The 17,065-nt window shown below is 34.6% G+C and overlaps 1 protein-coding gene across 3 annotated transcripts in view; it reads left to right on the top strand.

The window, feature by feature from the left end:
- LOC101047868 (sperm-associated antigen 16 protein) overlaps positions 1-17,065 on the top strand; it is an 832,481-nt gene that overhangs the window by 481,350 nt on the left and 334,066 nt on the right. The gene's annotated exons all lie outside the window — the stretch shown is intronic.

Genomic DNA, 17,065 nt, shown 5'->3' with positions numbered 1-17,065 from the left:
CTATGAGATAACACATGGTTATCTCATAATTTACTTAGAGATGATAATGTAAAACTATAAAAGATAATGTGTTGCTTTGTAAACAGAATTCAAATTAGAATTTAACCTTCAAAATATTTTTTTGGCAAGTGACGAGAAAACATTGCAACTGTGTAGAAGCCATGCAGTATAATAGAAAATGTCCTATAGAATAAGGATGGAACACAGAATTTATTAGCACAACTACCAGTGGCTCCTATGACATTAAAGGTCAGTCACTTACTTTCTGGTGTCTACCAATCAATTCTTCAAAATTGAAACAATTACACAAACTCCTAAGAAGAGAGCATAGAAATATTGGCATGATAAATAATGTGTGACTATATTTTAGTCACCCAATATGGCATTTTGTGATTATTATTCAGAAAAGATTCTCTCCTGAAAGGAAATTACAGAAAATAAGCACTATTGGTGTACACTGTACTATTAGATATTTTTACACAAACCATTATGCTGAATTCAGAAAAAAAGCATATTTTAACTGGACATAGAGCTGTGATTTATTCTAATAAAACACTAATTTGCCCAAGTTTTATCAGTAACCATGGTTCCTACATAGTACTCATGGAGGTGGCCATAGTTTTTATTTTATTGTAAGACTCATTGTGGTGCAGGTCTGACTCAGAGCTTTTCCTAGGAATATAAAAAGGCTAAATAAAAATGTAAAAGAAAAATTATTAAACGGTTCCTTGATAACTAAATGGTTGATCATAAATTGGAGTGTCTATGCAAATGAAGTAAATAATTAAAATCTCCAAGAACAGCATTGACTAGGTGGTTGATGACTGGCAATTATAAAAGCTGAATTTTTAATACGCATACATCCAAGGAGCCAGTAAAAACTAGTTCCCAGACTAATGGACTTGCCTTTCTTGCGAAGCAGAATTTTAATGAGAGCATTATTTATAATAGAGAGACCAAGAATCAGGGTATTCTTGCTTAGTCTCATTTTTTTTTTTTTTTGTTCCCTGACACCTTATCCATTAAACTATGAACTTCTTTACAGAAGAATAATACTTTATGCACTGGGAAGTAAAGGTCAAAATGACTTCAGAAATTAGTTGCACTATATGTACTCTAAAGACGTAGCACTTAGGGCAAAACAAATCATAAAGCCTGTGTTTCTAAATACCTGAATTGTATATGCTTTTTAAATATATTTCATAAGATAAAATTACATTCCATATAGTTTTGCCCTTCCATAAACTTTCTATGTGATTATTTCCTACATAAGGTAAAGTGCAAAATCTTTGAAGGACACTTAAATCTTTTTGCATATACTTTGATAAGGCTTACAAATGGTTTTAATCATTCTGATACATATACATTGTTAAACTTCTAATTTCTTTGAGTCCATTTAAAGGGTTTAATTTTTCCTTTGAAACCCCATTTTCTTATTGACAGTCTGTGTTATAAACATCACAGAGTTTAGATTGCCACTTTCCTTTTTGATATTTCAACCAGAGTGGTCTCTGGTTTTGCTTCCATGATTCTTTCCCCGGTAGTTGTAACTAAGCAAGGAATATTTGGCAGGCAGCGTCTAAGCAGATTTTATTGTCCTAGTGACAGCTCCCTTAAACTATGAGTCAGGCAGAAGCCTGGCCCAACGATGAGTCAGAGTGGTTTACTCAGAGCTGCCTTAAACAGAAATTCACTAGTTCCCATCCAGTTTCCCAGTGCCAACCTAAAATCATATGACCAACGGACAAGGATGGTGGAAGCATTATTGGGAGGAATGTGATAAATAAGATCTCATTTGTCCAGGCTTCTTCCCTTCTGTCAACTTTTCTGTTGTTTTTAAGCCCTCAGTGTTTTAGAAACTTCTGTATCTACTCATATATACTGAAGAATCTAAATTTTCTAAAAAAATCATAGGTTTTATTAGAAATCTCAAGATGTAGGTAGCTTTCCAATGTCCAGGATCAGATAGACAGCAAACAAATTACCAGGATAATTAGGTTCTTTATATCAAGCAAGGCAAGACCAGGAGCTTATTACTGAGAATCTTTGTTCAAAATACTAGAGATCGTAATGTTGGTTAATAACATTGAATTGCGAGTATAGTTAAGTTTTTTAGATGTGTTTTAGCAATTTTGTGTTTCTTCTCTAATTGCCTATTTTTATGTTTTGCACATTTTCCTGTTGGGGATATATATATTTTTTCTGATTGGTTTGAAATAACTCTCTGTGCATTAAGACCATGAGTTTTTCCCTTGCGACAGTATTTTTCATGTTTATTATTTGCCTTTTAATTTTTATATTTTTGATGCATATTGTGTTTACTATTCTGTGTCGTCAAACATACCTGTACTTACCCTAATGTTTTATTTCTTATTTTTATGTTTAGAAAAGCTCTCCCAGTCTAATACCTGATAAATATTCACTTATATATGTATTTTTAATTCTTGTTTGTTTGTTTGTTTCCAACAAATGTAATTCATTTGGTATATGGTATGGGGTAGATCTTTATTATTTTCCAAATTACTAAGCCAGTTTTCCAGAGGCTATTTATCAAATGGCATGCTTTCTCCACTGCTTTGAAGTATGTGATTATAACATAGTAAATAATAAGTATTGTGTTTTGTCTTTTTAGCATCAAATGATCTGATCATATAGATTCCCTCTTTTGATATATCAATATACTGATATAATTAAGTCTGCATTATATTAATAGAGTTTCTAATATAACCATGCTTGCTTTCTTAAAATAAATCCTACTTGGTTATAGCTTTAATTTTATTAACACATGACTAATATTTTTCAGATTTCTACATATATAGTATAACTGAGAATGTTAAACAATTTTCTTTTTGATCTGTCATTCCCCAGGGTTTCATAATTCTTTCTTCTTAATTCATAACATAAATTGGAAAATATAATAGACAAAATTATAAAAATATGGTTGAGTCAACTAAGAAATTGAACGGTTCACCTTCATGTTCCCTACCTATAAACTGCAAATAACCGAAGCATTACAAAAATGGAAAAAGTCTAAAGTTCTGCACAAGTGCTGGAAACTAGGAGAGGAGTCTATCCACACAAAGATTATTGAGTAGTTTCTGCTGTATGTGGTGCATGTAACGAATGAAGACTTTTGTGATAGATAACTCACAATTCCACATCCCAAGAAAATAGTGGAGATAGTTAAAAAGCTAGGAAGATTTCAGGAGTATCCCCTGATTTTTATGGTCAAGGTCTCAAAGCAAGGACAGGTCTGTAGATAGGTAAGATTAGAAACTTCTATCCAAACAGTCTGTGCTCAGCATATTAAATGTAAGTGTAGTTATATTAGCTCAAAAGTCTTCAGGCAGTTGGACTCCTCCCTGGTATGCCATTAAAAGCTATAAAGAATTAAGTAATTCAGTAAATAGCATAAGGCATGTAGAGGATAAGCTTGAGATGATCAAACAGAATATAGGAGAAAAAGGAAAAATAATGAAAATGACCAAAGGAAAACTATTTGCATAGATTACTGACTTTGGAAAGGTAAGGTACTGATTTTTCTATATTAGCCCAACGTTAACTCCAACATAAAGTTAGGAGTTATCGGTGGATGTCTCCATGTTTACTGTACCAATTATGCAGAAGAGGCAGCTGGCAGTCAGTCTTTTCTATTCTCCTTCAATTGGTGTTGTGGATGGCTGAAATACCCTAGAATATTTTTGTGAGTATCATTTTCCTTCATCATCAGTTCCCATTTTTTATATACAGTCCTTTGGTCATTGTAATCAGGATTTAGGCTAAATAACACATTTTTTTGTCTTATTCTTTTATCTATGATTTATTTATTTAAGGCTGTAATATAGTTAGAAACTTAGCCCATTAACTCAGAAGAGAAATTATAACTAACTTCAAAATCTCTTGAGTTTAGGTTTTAAAAATTAGTGAAATTTGTCACTGATTTCAGAGTAAATTCATCATAAATATGTACAAACTATTTTTTAAGAAACAACCACTTAACCACAAAAGTCACAAATTGAAATTTTTTAAAAGCATGATTCACAGGAAGTTACTTTTTATTCTTGCTGCACTTTTCTAAAGATAAATACATGACCCTTAACATTTCCAATTTTCAATTGTCATCCATCTTTACAATGGCAAGCACAAAATTTGCACCTGTTGTATGAGAGAAGTAAATGTCCCTTGAGACACTCTAACAGATGAATTATAACAAAGTAAAGCAAAATTTTTAATCTTTATATAAAAATAAAATAGAAATATCTAATTAAGGATGTGAACACGGTTGGTACTATTTCTGATCTTTCTATGCTCAGATGAATGTTCTGTTGTTTCAAAGTTTCAAATTTTATTAAAAACATTGCTGGCAGTTATTAAACATATCACATCATACCACTCCTACACCCACAACAATCTCATCCATCTTGAATACAAATCATTTTTAAAATATTATTTTTCAGGAATTTTTCTTCAGCTATATGTCATTTAAGAATGACATTAAAGAGAAATACTAGACAAGGGAATTTGTTTAGGAAAATCTGCTGTTAAGAAAATTACCACCAATTTAATACTATGAGTTTGAAGATAGAAATGTAGGTGATTGATAAAAATTTCAGTAACAGAAATGAAAGCATTTGAAGATAGACATTTAAGGTATTAAAAAATAGAATTCAATGTTGTCATTAAATGCCATATTCTCAGAAAAAGTAGCAGAAAATATATTTTAATTAGGAGGGCTAGGACTTTTCTCAATTTTAAAAAATTAAAATATAATACATTTCAACAATAGGACAGGACAAACATCAATTTTTTAATAAGAACCCAACTTGGATTTAGTTTCTGTAATACTTTAGATACTTGTATTTTCAAAATAGTATACATATAGCTACCCAGTATATATGTGAATATGAACACACACAAATATATTAGGTCATTTCAACTTTTCACCATAAAGTTAAAATGTCTAATGATAATTAGTGCTTCTTTATCCCTTTTAGAAAAGTGGCTGTATATAAGATCAACATGAAAAGATAAATTATAGTCCTATACATTTGTAACAAACAACTAGAAAATTAAATATGACGTAAGATACCACTTAAAGTAGCAATAAAAAATCAAATACCTAGCAAATATAGTGAAAATATGGAAGTTCTCTATCCTAAAAACTAAAAAAATACTGTTGGTGGCAATTTTAAAAGACCTAAATATATGCAGGAATATGTCATGTCTGTACATTGGAAGAACTGAATACCATAAAGATGTCAATTCTTCTCAGATTGATTTATAAATTTAGTGAAATACCAAGTAAAACATTCTAGCAGTTTCATTTATAGAAAGACAAGTGAATCTAAAATTCATATGGCAATTCAAAGGGTCAAGGATAGTACAGACAATCTTTACAAAGAACAAAGTTGGAAAACTTACACTACCCAATATCAACACCTGCTGTAAGTCTTATTTTAATCGTGACATGGTGACATTGGGTTAAAATAGACAAATAGACTAATGGAACAAAATAGAAGCCCTAAAACTGAGACCCAAGTAAATGTTGTCACCTGATTTTCAACAGCAGTTACCCTGTAATTGCAATGGATTGAATGTTTGTGTCCCTTCTAAAACTGACACATTGAAATCCTAACACCCAATATGGCAGTATTAGGAGTGAGACTATTGGGAGGTAATTAGGTCATCAGAGTGACCTACATCCTTACAAATGCTGTTAGTGCCCTTAAAAAGGAACACCAGAGAGCTCTCTCACTCTCTGCTATGTGAAAATAAAATGAGAAAACAGCTAACTGGGATCCAGAAGAGGGTCCTCACCAGAACCTGACCATGCTATCACTCTGATCTTAGACTTCAAGCCTCCAGGAAATGGTGAGAAATAAATTTCTGTGTTCATGTCCACTAAGTCTATGGTATTCTGTCATGGAAATCTGAACTAGGATGTAAATACAATGGAATACAGGATGTCTTTTACAAATGATACAGGATCAATTAATACACAGGAATTAATTTTAGATAAACTATATACCTAAAAGTGAAATGCAAACCAATCATTTTTTTAGAAGCTAATGGAAGGAAATAGTCTAATCATCTTTGAATTTTGGTTACATGAGGATTTAGTAAATGAGCCACAAGATGTATTATTACTGAAAAAGAAGATAGAAGTACTTTCAATTCTCAAAATCAAGAAATTTCATTCATTAAAAACACCATGATGAACTGAAAAGACAGAGAGAGTGGGAGAAAATACCTGAAAAAAAGCTAGAGTACAGAAATATGAAGCACTCTTATAAATAATAAGAAAAAGACAGTTTTCACTTAAAAATAGGTAAGAGATTTCAATAGCACATATGCAAAAATATTCAAAGGACTGATAAATACATTAAAAGGTGTTTACTGGGCACAATGGCTCATGCCTGTAATCCCAGCACTTTGGGAGGCCGAGGCAGGCAGATCATGAGGTCAGAAGGTTGAGACCATCCTCACCATGAAGAAACCCTGTCTCTACTAAAATACAAAAAACATTAGCCTGGCATGGTGGCATGCGCCAGTAGTTCCAGCTATGCAGGAGGCTGAGGCAGGGGAATCATTTGAATATGAGAGACAGAGGTTACAGTGAGCAGAGATCATGCCACTTTACTTCAGCCTGGCGAAAGAGCAAGACTTCATCTCGGGGAAAATAAAAAAAAAGGGGGTGTTAAACAGCATTAGTCATCAGGGAAATATTCATTGAAAACACCATGAGATACCACTATAAACCCAATAAAATGCCCAAAAGTAAAAAGGTAGATAGGTAATACAAACTGTTAGCAAGGATGTAGAGTGAGAAAAGAATATTAATAATGGCATTATTGTTAATAGCCAAAACCTACAGGAATTTTAAATGTCCATCTACAGTAGCGTAAATAAATAAATGGCATAGCTTCGTTCATTGAAATACCATATACAAGGAAATACTGCCACACAAAACGATTGACTCTGAAAATCTTTTAAACATAAAATAGTACATAATTAATAGTATTTGTGTAAAATTAAAAACTTTAAAGAACACTTACCTGTATTGATAAAATAAAAATAGTGTTTACTTTGTGGGGAGATAGTTATTGAGAGGGGCATGAAGGAGGCTTCTGGACGCTGTAATGATCTACAGGTCAACTTAGGTATTTTCACTTGACATAAACTCATCAACTTAAACACTTGTGATTTCAGCACTTTTCTGTAAGTATGCTATATACTCCAATAAAAATGTTTTCTTACAAAATAAAATAGAAATATGCAGAGGAAATCTTTATATCCCTAGGGGAAAAATAAACCATATGTCCTTAACACAGAGGCAAAATTTCAAAACAGTCCCATTCATTAAGTCCAAGGCAGGGAAATACACATATGATGATAACTAAGTGAAACTGATTTATTTTTATCTCAGCATACATTTTCATAGCTCTGTATGACTTCATGTGTTGTGCTTTAGGAAAATGCATTCTTATGTCTAGAGTAAGAAAGAACAGATTGTAAATTCAAGAACTGTGCTTGAGTTTAAGACTTTTTTTATAGTAATTGTTAATTTTCTTAAGTAAAGATTTCTGCCTTGATTACAACTAATTAGCAAAGAAATTTTCTTTCAGTCATATTCCCTTATATGGAATCAAAAACTTATTAAGCATATGTCTATATTTGAGTGCACTTTTATATGTGAACATCTCTTTTATATATTTAAATGTATATTTTACATAGTAAAGTATATATTTAAGTGCAGACACACACAAATACATATGCATTTAAGTTTTAAATGAATTGTAAACAGTGATATGGATAACCCAAGAATCATTTCTATTTGAATTTAGAATGCCTTGCATGATTTTTGAGGCATATTTATCTTCTTGATTACAGCTTGTTTAGACTAATATTAAAATTAGTCTGCACTACTTGAAGATACAACACCTGATCTTGAAGAATTATATCTAAAACATATTAGTTAACAGAAAGAAGGTATCTAGGGATTAAGCGTCTTACACTAATATTCATCCAGAAACATCAGCAACATACTGATAAATGGGACTGATAAATGGGAATTAACTGTAAATTAAATTCAATCATTAAAATAAGGACATGCCTGAAAGTTAAACAAACTTAAGAAATTGGCCTAAAGTGAAAATTAGGGTATCTCAATTTATTTTAATTCTTCTTGTGTGTGTGTGTGTGTGTGTGTGTGTGTGTGTGTGTGTGTGTGTTTGTCTGTTGAGAGAGAGTATATGCTACAATAAAAATAACATAGCTTTTAGATTTTGGGAAACAGGTATTTGACTACTGAATCCACTGCTTTTAAAATATGTTAGCAAGTTACTTGACCTCTTGTAGTTCTTAAAATAGCATGTGCCTTGGGCTGTGACTGTGAGAATTTAACCTCATGAGTTCATAGTTTGCTTTTGGTTAGGCAAAGTTAATAAGTAAGCAAGGGACAGATCATGATGTAGAGATATCTAGACTGAAAGATGATTAATCACTTTGGGATATAGTCAGTGGAAGCCATCCACTTGTATACTGATCACAGCAACAGCAAGTTGCATATAGTGATATGAGCCTGAGATGCAGATTCAGAGTCATCATATATATGATGGACTTTGGAAATGGAAGCTTTGGAAATGAGGCTCCCGGGAGGAATGTACAGCATGAGAATAGAGGCGAGCCTGGAATCTAGAAGCCTACAAACAACAATGTTTAAGGAAGGCCAAGAAGAGATTTATTTTGCATCTTAAAATCTGATGATATAGATAGCATTAGTTTGATTATATGTCAACTTAGGTATTTTACAGAAAAAGTAGAGAAAAAAATACGTTAATAATAACAGGCAACCACAACCTCTGGGTACCTAGGGGCAAGAATATAACTGTACTTTGTAAGGGACAGGAGCCAGGAATGAGAAGCCTTCAAGGGATTGTGAGAGGATATCCTCACTCTTGTTTCTGCTTCAATCTGCGTATTTTCTTTATTCTTTTATAGGCAGGCTTCATTCGTTCCTCTAAACACATGTTAAAAAAAAAAAGTTAACACTGAAGATTCTCAGTTTTATGTCTCATCTACCCAAGAGGCCATCTCAAAATAAAAGTAGAATTCAAGGCCTTATTCTGAGTTGTGGGGAAAGGGTATTATTTCAGATACAAATCTTAAGCTTTTTCACTGATTTTCCCAGCACTGCTGCCTCCAAAGCCACCCGGTCACTTGTCCTGGGAGGACTGAGTTCTCCCCTCCCCTTGGCTGCCCCTGTGCAGGCAGGTTGGCCACTCGTGCCAACAACTCTGCCTCAATGATCACTTTCAGACTAAATTAAACACCATGAAGGCGGGTATGGAATCAGGCACATTGTGCAGCTGCCAAAATATCCAGATGATGTACCCGAGAAATATAGGGGTGTTCGACTTCCAAGAAGCAAACTTGAACTAAGTCCCATTCCTTTTTTCCTCCTGTGGCTTAGTCAGAGTCATCATTTTCCCTGCATTCTGCCCACCAAAATCCTGCATGGCAAAGGGTATAACTCTGGAGCAACTTGCTGTTCCTTTTGTGCAGTAGCCAATGCAGGAATGCCTTATTCGCTGTCTGTCGCTGCATCACCGTCACTTCTCTTTCTCTTATTTCAGCTGCTCTGGGTTTGCATTTCCTAAGTGAAGCATTTCCGCATTAACCCTTGCTTTAGGCTCTCTTTTCTGGGGAACTCAGGTGGCGAGAGGCAGCTTATTGCTTAGATGTGCTCCAGTGTTCCCTGTGACTCTTTCTGCAAGGGAAAGGAAAGCAAAGTGTTCCCAAGAAAAAGACCCTTCCACATGATTCTGTGACTTAGAAGGCACATGGGGAGCTTGTTTCCAGAGAGAAGGAACCATTGCCATCAGGAGAGACACCCCAAAAATATCTGACAAAGATTAAAAGTGTAGTCATCAAGAATTATTCTAGGCCAGGTATGGTGGCTCACACCTGTAATCCCAGCACTTTGGGAGGTCAAAACTGGAGGATTGCTTGAGTCCAGCAGTTTGAGACAAGCTTGGACAACATAAGAAGATCCCATCTCTACAAACAATAAAAAAATTAGCTGCGCATGGTGGCATACTCCTAGAGTCCCAGCCATTCTGGAGGGTGAGATGGAAGGATTTCTTGAGCCTAGGAGGTCGAGGCTGCAGTGAAACATGATCACACCACTGTACTCTAGCCTGCCAGAGTAAGAGCCTGTCAAAAAAAAAAAAAAAAAAAAAAAAAAAAAAAAAAAAGCCATTAGTTATTGCTCCTTTTCTGCATGTGTAACAATTGCAATCATCACTGCTTTTATTTTGCTTTTCTTTACAAACAATTCAATGAATTTGACCAGATGAGTTACTACTATAAACATGGTATATTTTTGTGAAGAAAAAAAAAATAACCCTTTGGGGAAATTTATTAAAACTGATCACTTCTGTAGAGTGAGGAAATGCTATGATAAATATCTTTAGGGTTTTTTTTTCAGAGTATTTTGCTATGAAATTAAAAAAATAAAACCTTCATGTGTAATTCTATGCCTTTATCAAAATGACTTCCTTACAAGGAATATTTTAGAGTTCCAGAAACCATTCAATCACTAATTCAGTTTAATTCACTAAGTTAAAGTAGGGAGGATACTGTACAATTGCCCTTTCTGCAACAGAGAAAGGCAGCAATGAACAATGAGAAGCTGGGTTAGGGCTTGGTAGCAGTCTTTGTGTGATCTGTGGAATCCATGTTTAGGTCTTTCAGGAAACCTCAAAATCTGTGCCCTTCCATTGCTTCTTAAAAGCCTAAGGTACATATAAGATAGTCAAGGGAAAAGATCATCATAGAAAGATGGTTAAACATGACATACTTCAAAATTAGATATCCCAACCATTGAGAAAAAAGGAAAATCACTAACTTTTCTCTACTTCCCACCTCACCATTAGAAGGCAGTATTTAGCTTTCTACCTTTCCTTTTTATTCATTCAGCAAATTGTATAAAGCTTATGATATGTAGGGCACCATTTAAGAGCTATAAATATGAACTAAATTATATATCAATACCCTTGAGAATAGTAATTTTCACAATCTGGTAAAGAAAAGAAATCACTTTATTTGAATAATTTGTTGTGTTCTGAATTCATGATATTTAAAAAGCTAAATTTGCTACAGTTAAAATGTTTTCTTATTCATAGCAATTCTTAAATAAACCATGTTAGAAAAGAATTCCAGAGAGGGCATTAATGTAAAAACTAATTATTGTGTTAAAATTCCCACTAAATTTCAAGCAATACCTAAAACCTGGCAACTCCTATTGAAATGGCAAAGCTTGGGGCAAATTCAAAAACCAGCTAAGAAGTTTTCTACTGACGAGATGAAAGGTAGTATGGAACCAATGATATAAAACATTGGCTTGTGCCACCTATTTTATTAATTGCCTTATTTTAGGAGTCAGATTTTTGCCTCAGAAGAATCTTGGAATGAGAGACAAGAGAAAAGACACTGACATTTTCAGTCTCTTCCCAACTCCAGGTTTTTGTTCTTGTTTGATGAGAAAAGATAATTTCAAAAAGAAAACTAATTTTTATTCTTGTCAGCAGCTATTTGGGTCTCTAAATAGAAAGAAAATAGGGTAGATGAAGGAATGGTATTCTGTAGTCAGTCAGATTGGATTTGATATCTGCTTTTTATCACTCCTCACTGTATAAATGTGGACAATTCACTTAACCTCTGTTAAGACAAACCTAACAGAAATGCCTCAGTTTCTCCACTTGTAAAAGGGTCATGATAATATTTACATTAAGATTTTTGCAAGAATTCAATTATATCACTTACTAAATAACACATATGGGGCAGCTGGCATACAGTAAACAAAAAAGAGGCCGAGAGTTCATTGGCAGCAGAATTGTTGGAAACTTGACACATTAAAAGCATCAACAAACTTCAGTAAGAGATTCTAGTCCCCAAAATTTCTCAAATAACAAGGTCTATAGAACAAGACCCTTTTGAAAAATTCTAATCACATTAATGCTATTTTAAATATTTTATGAATAGCCTAGGGTAACAGTGTTTTAATTACCTTTTTTCTTAGCCAAAATCTTTAAGACACCACTCTTCATACTAAAATACCCAACCAAAACAAACATAATCCTTACTTAACACCTGTCTTTGTAATTGCAGACAAGGTTCATTAACCAGGATCACATCGTTCTCAAATCAGACTGAACAGGAAGGCTTGTGAAAATACAGATGGAGGGTTCGGCCCCAAGTTTTCAATTAAATAGGTCTAGGGTATATGTTTTTCAAGTTCTCAGGTGATGTTGATGTGCCTGATCCAGAAACCATACTTTGAGAACTACTGTCTAAGAAAATAGTATCTCAGATGCTTTCACATGCAAGGCTATATATTAATATAAAATAAACATGGATATATGTGTGTAAAAATTATGTAATATTAGAAGTCAAATATATAATATGTGGTATTATATATATTACCTTTAACATATATATGGTATCCAGTTGTGTCTTTTGCCTCACTGAAAAGTATAATTCAACTGAGATACCTAAGTAACATCCTTCCACAAGTAGGATCATACCAAGACTCCAAGCTGCATTAACCAAATTTTACCCAACAACAAAAAGTTTGTTGTTGGTGGAATTGTGTTCTCCTAGAAGGTATATTCAAATCCTACCCGCCAATTACTTGTCTCTGTTTTCAGTGGTACAGAATTGAGAATAATGATACTGTATTGGGTGTTTGCAGATCTAATTGCTTAAGATGAGATTCTACTGAAGTAGGGTGAACCCTAATTCAATATGACTGATGATCTCATAAAAAGAATAAAGGACAGGGACACAGAGAATGCCATGTGAAGGCAGAGGCAGAGATTGTAATGCTGCATCTACAAGCCAACATCCATCAAGGACTGCCAGTGTCACCAGAAACTAACAGAGAGACATAATGGATTCTCCCTCAGAGACCTCACAACATAGCACACACCTTGATCTCAGACTTGTCGTCTCCACTACTGGGAGGAAATATATTTCTGTTGTTTTATGGCACCAGTTTGGGATGTTCTGTTACAACAGCCCTAGGAGACTAATTTGCCCTTCTTCCCCCAGTACCTGACTATTCTGCCTGCCTCTCAAATTTGCCTCACATTGTAACATTTTCTTAGTGCCCTCTCCTCCTCGTTTTCTTTTCTTTTTTCAACCTTAGGAGTGTTTCTTTAAAGAAAGAGAGGATTCAGGGGAAGAGGGTGGGGAAAAGTGTGACTGTCTCCACCTAAATCATTAGAACCCAAGAAAGCTGGGCCACCGTGAAGACACTTCTGCCCACTTTCTTCTGGTTCCACATCAAGTTCCTTAGGTTCTGGGCCCTGTTTTAATTGTCGGCCCGTGGCTACGATATCCTGCTCCTTATGTTTTTCTGGCACTAATCCTTGCCTTTCCTCCTGACTCTTCTTGCCCATTATTTTTGGCATGGATACCTCTGCAATGCCTGGCAGCTGGATCTAGGAAAACGTTTCACTCGCCCTTCATTTTTGGCTCTTGCTGCTCTAATTTACCCAGTTATTCTCTGACTACCCTCGAGTCCATTCTTAAGAATATAAGAGTCTTCTCTCACCAGAAGTCCACTCAACTCTGTTTTCCATAAATAAATTTCTCCTCATCAATCTTCTATCATTAAATAAAATGTGTCTGAACCCTAAAGATAGAAGATCTTTTACTTTCTCCTCTACTTCTTACTGTCCGCTAACTTTTGGGACCCTGTTAGGTTGACTCTTAATACTACGTTAGTTCTACTGCCATTTTTAGTGTATCATTGCCCTGCTTCTAGTCAGCGATCTCCACTATTTTTGATATCTACTTCTGCCCTTTTCTCTTCATTGTCCTATCCATCTTCTGTCTTCAGGGCATCATGACCCATTCATCACTGTCACTCTGTTCTTCTTTTCATCGTTGCCAGATATAGTGGTTTTCAACTCTGGCTGCACATTAGAGTTACCTGAAAATCTTTAAAAAATTAGTTCTCCAGTGGCTTTACCTTCAGAGATTCTAATTTAATGGGAGGTGACCAGAACATCATATTTCTTAAAATGATCTGCCTGGTAATCATCACTGGACCACCATTATGCTCAGTAGATGCAAACTTTGTGATATTTTTCTTACTTCCTAGTCTCATAGTTCTTTCCATTTTAAGCATTGCCACTTTGATTGTCCCACCCCGTCACTCAGACTTGCCTTACAACTCATCATAACTTGAAATAACTCTACTGATTAACAAGATATTCACAAACTCGGACATTGAAATAATTGCAATCCTCTCCTCACCTTTCCTACTTCCAGCGAATAAGTTCTAAATTTTTGTTATGACCCTATTTTGTTCCTTGACTTTTAAAAATTTACCTTACACGATGAATTTACTTTCAGATCTACCCAGCCAGGCATGTGGTCAACCATGTCAGTCTTCCTAATATCTATCTATACCGTATCTATCTTCCTAATAGATACTACCATCTATTAGGAAGGAAGGCTTATTCTGCATTTGTCAGTTTTCCTTAGAGGGGAAGGAATGTGCTTTCTAGGATGTATTAGAATCCTTGAGGCCTCTTTTTCAGGGACTCTCATAGACACATCCCCAAAGGAGTGTGTGACTGGTAATCATCTGACTGGTAAGCTAAGAGAAAGAACCTGTGCATATATGGGTCAGTCTTTATTCTACTCCTGAGTTAAGGATGCAGTTTTTTTTTCTTATTTACCAGGCAATAACATCTTTCTTTTCCAACTCTGCCAATGGCTCTGTAGGTAAGTTTCATTCATGGAGAAAATGCTTAGTTTAGGGTTTTGAATCTGCATTCTCTAATTCAGCTATGTCTGTAACAAGTCTTGTGTTCTGATCTCTGTGTAATTCCAATGACTCTCTTACCATTGGTTCTCAACTTATGAGAGGAAGAACCTCAAGAACAAACTCAATTAATTAACTTCCATTCATTCTGCTTTTGTTGCATATCTGATCTGAGGATTTGTCCCCCAACAACTCTTTTTAAAGAAATGAATTCAGGTTTTGTTTTAGATGTGGGAATACATGCCAGGTTTGTTACATGGGTATGTTAAATGATGCTGACGTTTGGTGTATGAATCCTGTCATTCAGGTGGTGAGCCATAATACCCAATAAGTACATACTGTACCTTATTAGAAAAAGGGCACAAAGTCATGCTTGTTGAATCCACTGTAATTCTTTTAAACTCAGACTCTTATTATTGCATCATTTAAAAAATTCCTCGTGTACACTTACTATTAATGTCCTTCCCTATAGTGATCCCTACCTTTTCTATTCTAAAGCTCTTAGACTAAATCCACATCACCCAAACTTTCAGTGAATAACCTCAGCTCATACAGTTTTGAGAAAACCATGTAATATTTATACTCTTTATTTTCCTCTTCACTTTAAAATTTTTCTTTACTTTAATCCATCTTCTCTTCCTTTGCATGTCTCCCTTAAGAATAACCATTCCTTTTCCCTCAGTACCTCTTCACAAGGGAAAGATAGAGATTTCCAATCTCTCACTTCTCTAAGCCTTCATTTCATCAAGTCCTCTTATTTGTTTACATCTGTAACTTCTCCTTCTTTACAAAATAATTTCTCTGCCTAAGGACATGAGTATAACAAACAAGGCCAGGGGCCAAACACAAAATCCTCAATTCTGTTACTCCTTGAAATGACATTTTTGTTTTCCTCCATTCAGCCTGTAATCCTTGAAAAAAATCATCTAGATTTTATGACTTCTTCTCACACCTTACAACATTAACTCCCCCTAAACCAATATAATACCTTATTTATAATTCATCAATACAATCATAAACATCCTATCAAGAGCTTTTACTTTTCAGTACTCACATTCAGTCTCTCTACTTTCTTTCCCTTATGCAACCCACCAATGTTTTAGGCTTCATATCCTTGTATAGATGAAAATATATGGTTGCTGTCACTGCCCCAACTTCATACTTACATTTGCAATTATTCATCTAGACTCTAACTCGACAGGTATATCTCCCAATTTCTCAGCTTACTCTTAATTCCCTACTTCAATAAATGAGAAACTTATTTCCTAATGACTCACGCTCAAAATGTCCATGCCATTTTATACATTCAGTTAATAATTTCTTCATCATTCATTATGTACCTGCTCCTTGACAAGGAATATTCTATATCCTGGGGATTACAAAGGAGAATAAAACAATATCTCTTTTCAATGAGCTTATATCATATTGGGGAAGAAGACTGACAAGTAAAGTATGTGGTAAGTGCTATTCAGGAGGTAGCACTGAAAGACTGTTAGAACTCAAAGCAGAGAGCAATTCATATTGAGTGAGGGAATTGGAAGAAATGCTTCACAGGAAACAGGTACTTTACTTCAGTCTGACAAGAACTAGGCAGTTAGAAATAGAGAAGGTAAGTCCAAGCAGCTGGTCAGGTAGCACTTATAAAGCCAAAGGTGCATAAAGCCATGAGAAATTTGTTTTGACTGGAATATAAAAGCAAAACAAAGTAGGATGAACAGGAATGAGTCAAAAGAATTATGGTAATCAGCCAGGCATGGTAGCACCTGCCTGTAGTCCCAGCTATTCAGGAGGCTGAGGCAGGAGAATCACTTGAACCCAGAAGACAGAAGCTACAGTAAACTGAGATCTGAGATCATGCCAGTACACTCCAGCCTGGGTGACGGAAGGACATTCTGTCTTAAAAAAAAAAAAAAAAAAAAAAAAAAAAAAAAAAAAAAAAAGAGTTATCATTATCGTGAGGGTCTCCATATGTTGGTATCCTGAGTCAGTGATCAAAACTGTTTTGAGGCCAATGGTCCTAGCAACAACGTGGAGTGAGAAAAATAGAAAACTTTGATTATACCTCCACAAATTCCCAAATATAAAATCATTTGTTACATCTTGCAAATGTGTCCTTTACATTGCCTTTAAAATTTTTCTTCTACTGTTTATATTCCACTCCTGCCATTCTAGTTTAGTAGCATGTTACCTTTCCTTTGAATATCCAGACTACAAAAAGAATAATTC

This window comes from Saimiri boliviensis, chromosome 5 (assembly GCF_048565385.1).
Source record: "Saimiri boliviensis isolate mSaiBol1 chromosome 5, mSaiBol1.pri, whole genome shotgun sequence".
NCBI lineage: Eukaryota > Metazoa > Chordata > Mammalia > Primates > Cebidae > Saimiri > Saimiri boliviensis.
The sequence above is the reverse complement of the archived record's forward strand: the minus strand, read 5'-3'. Positions and strand labels throughout refer to the sequence as shown.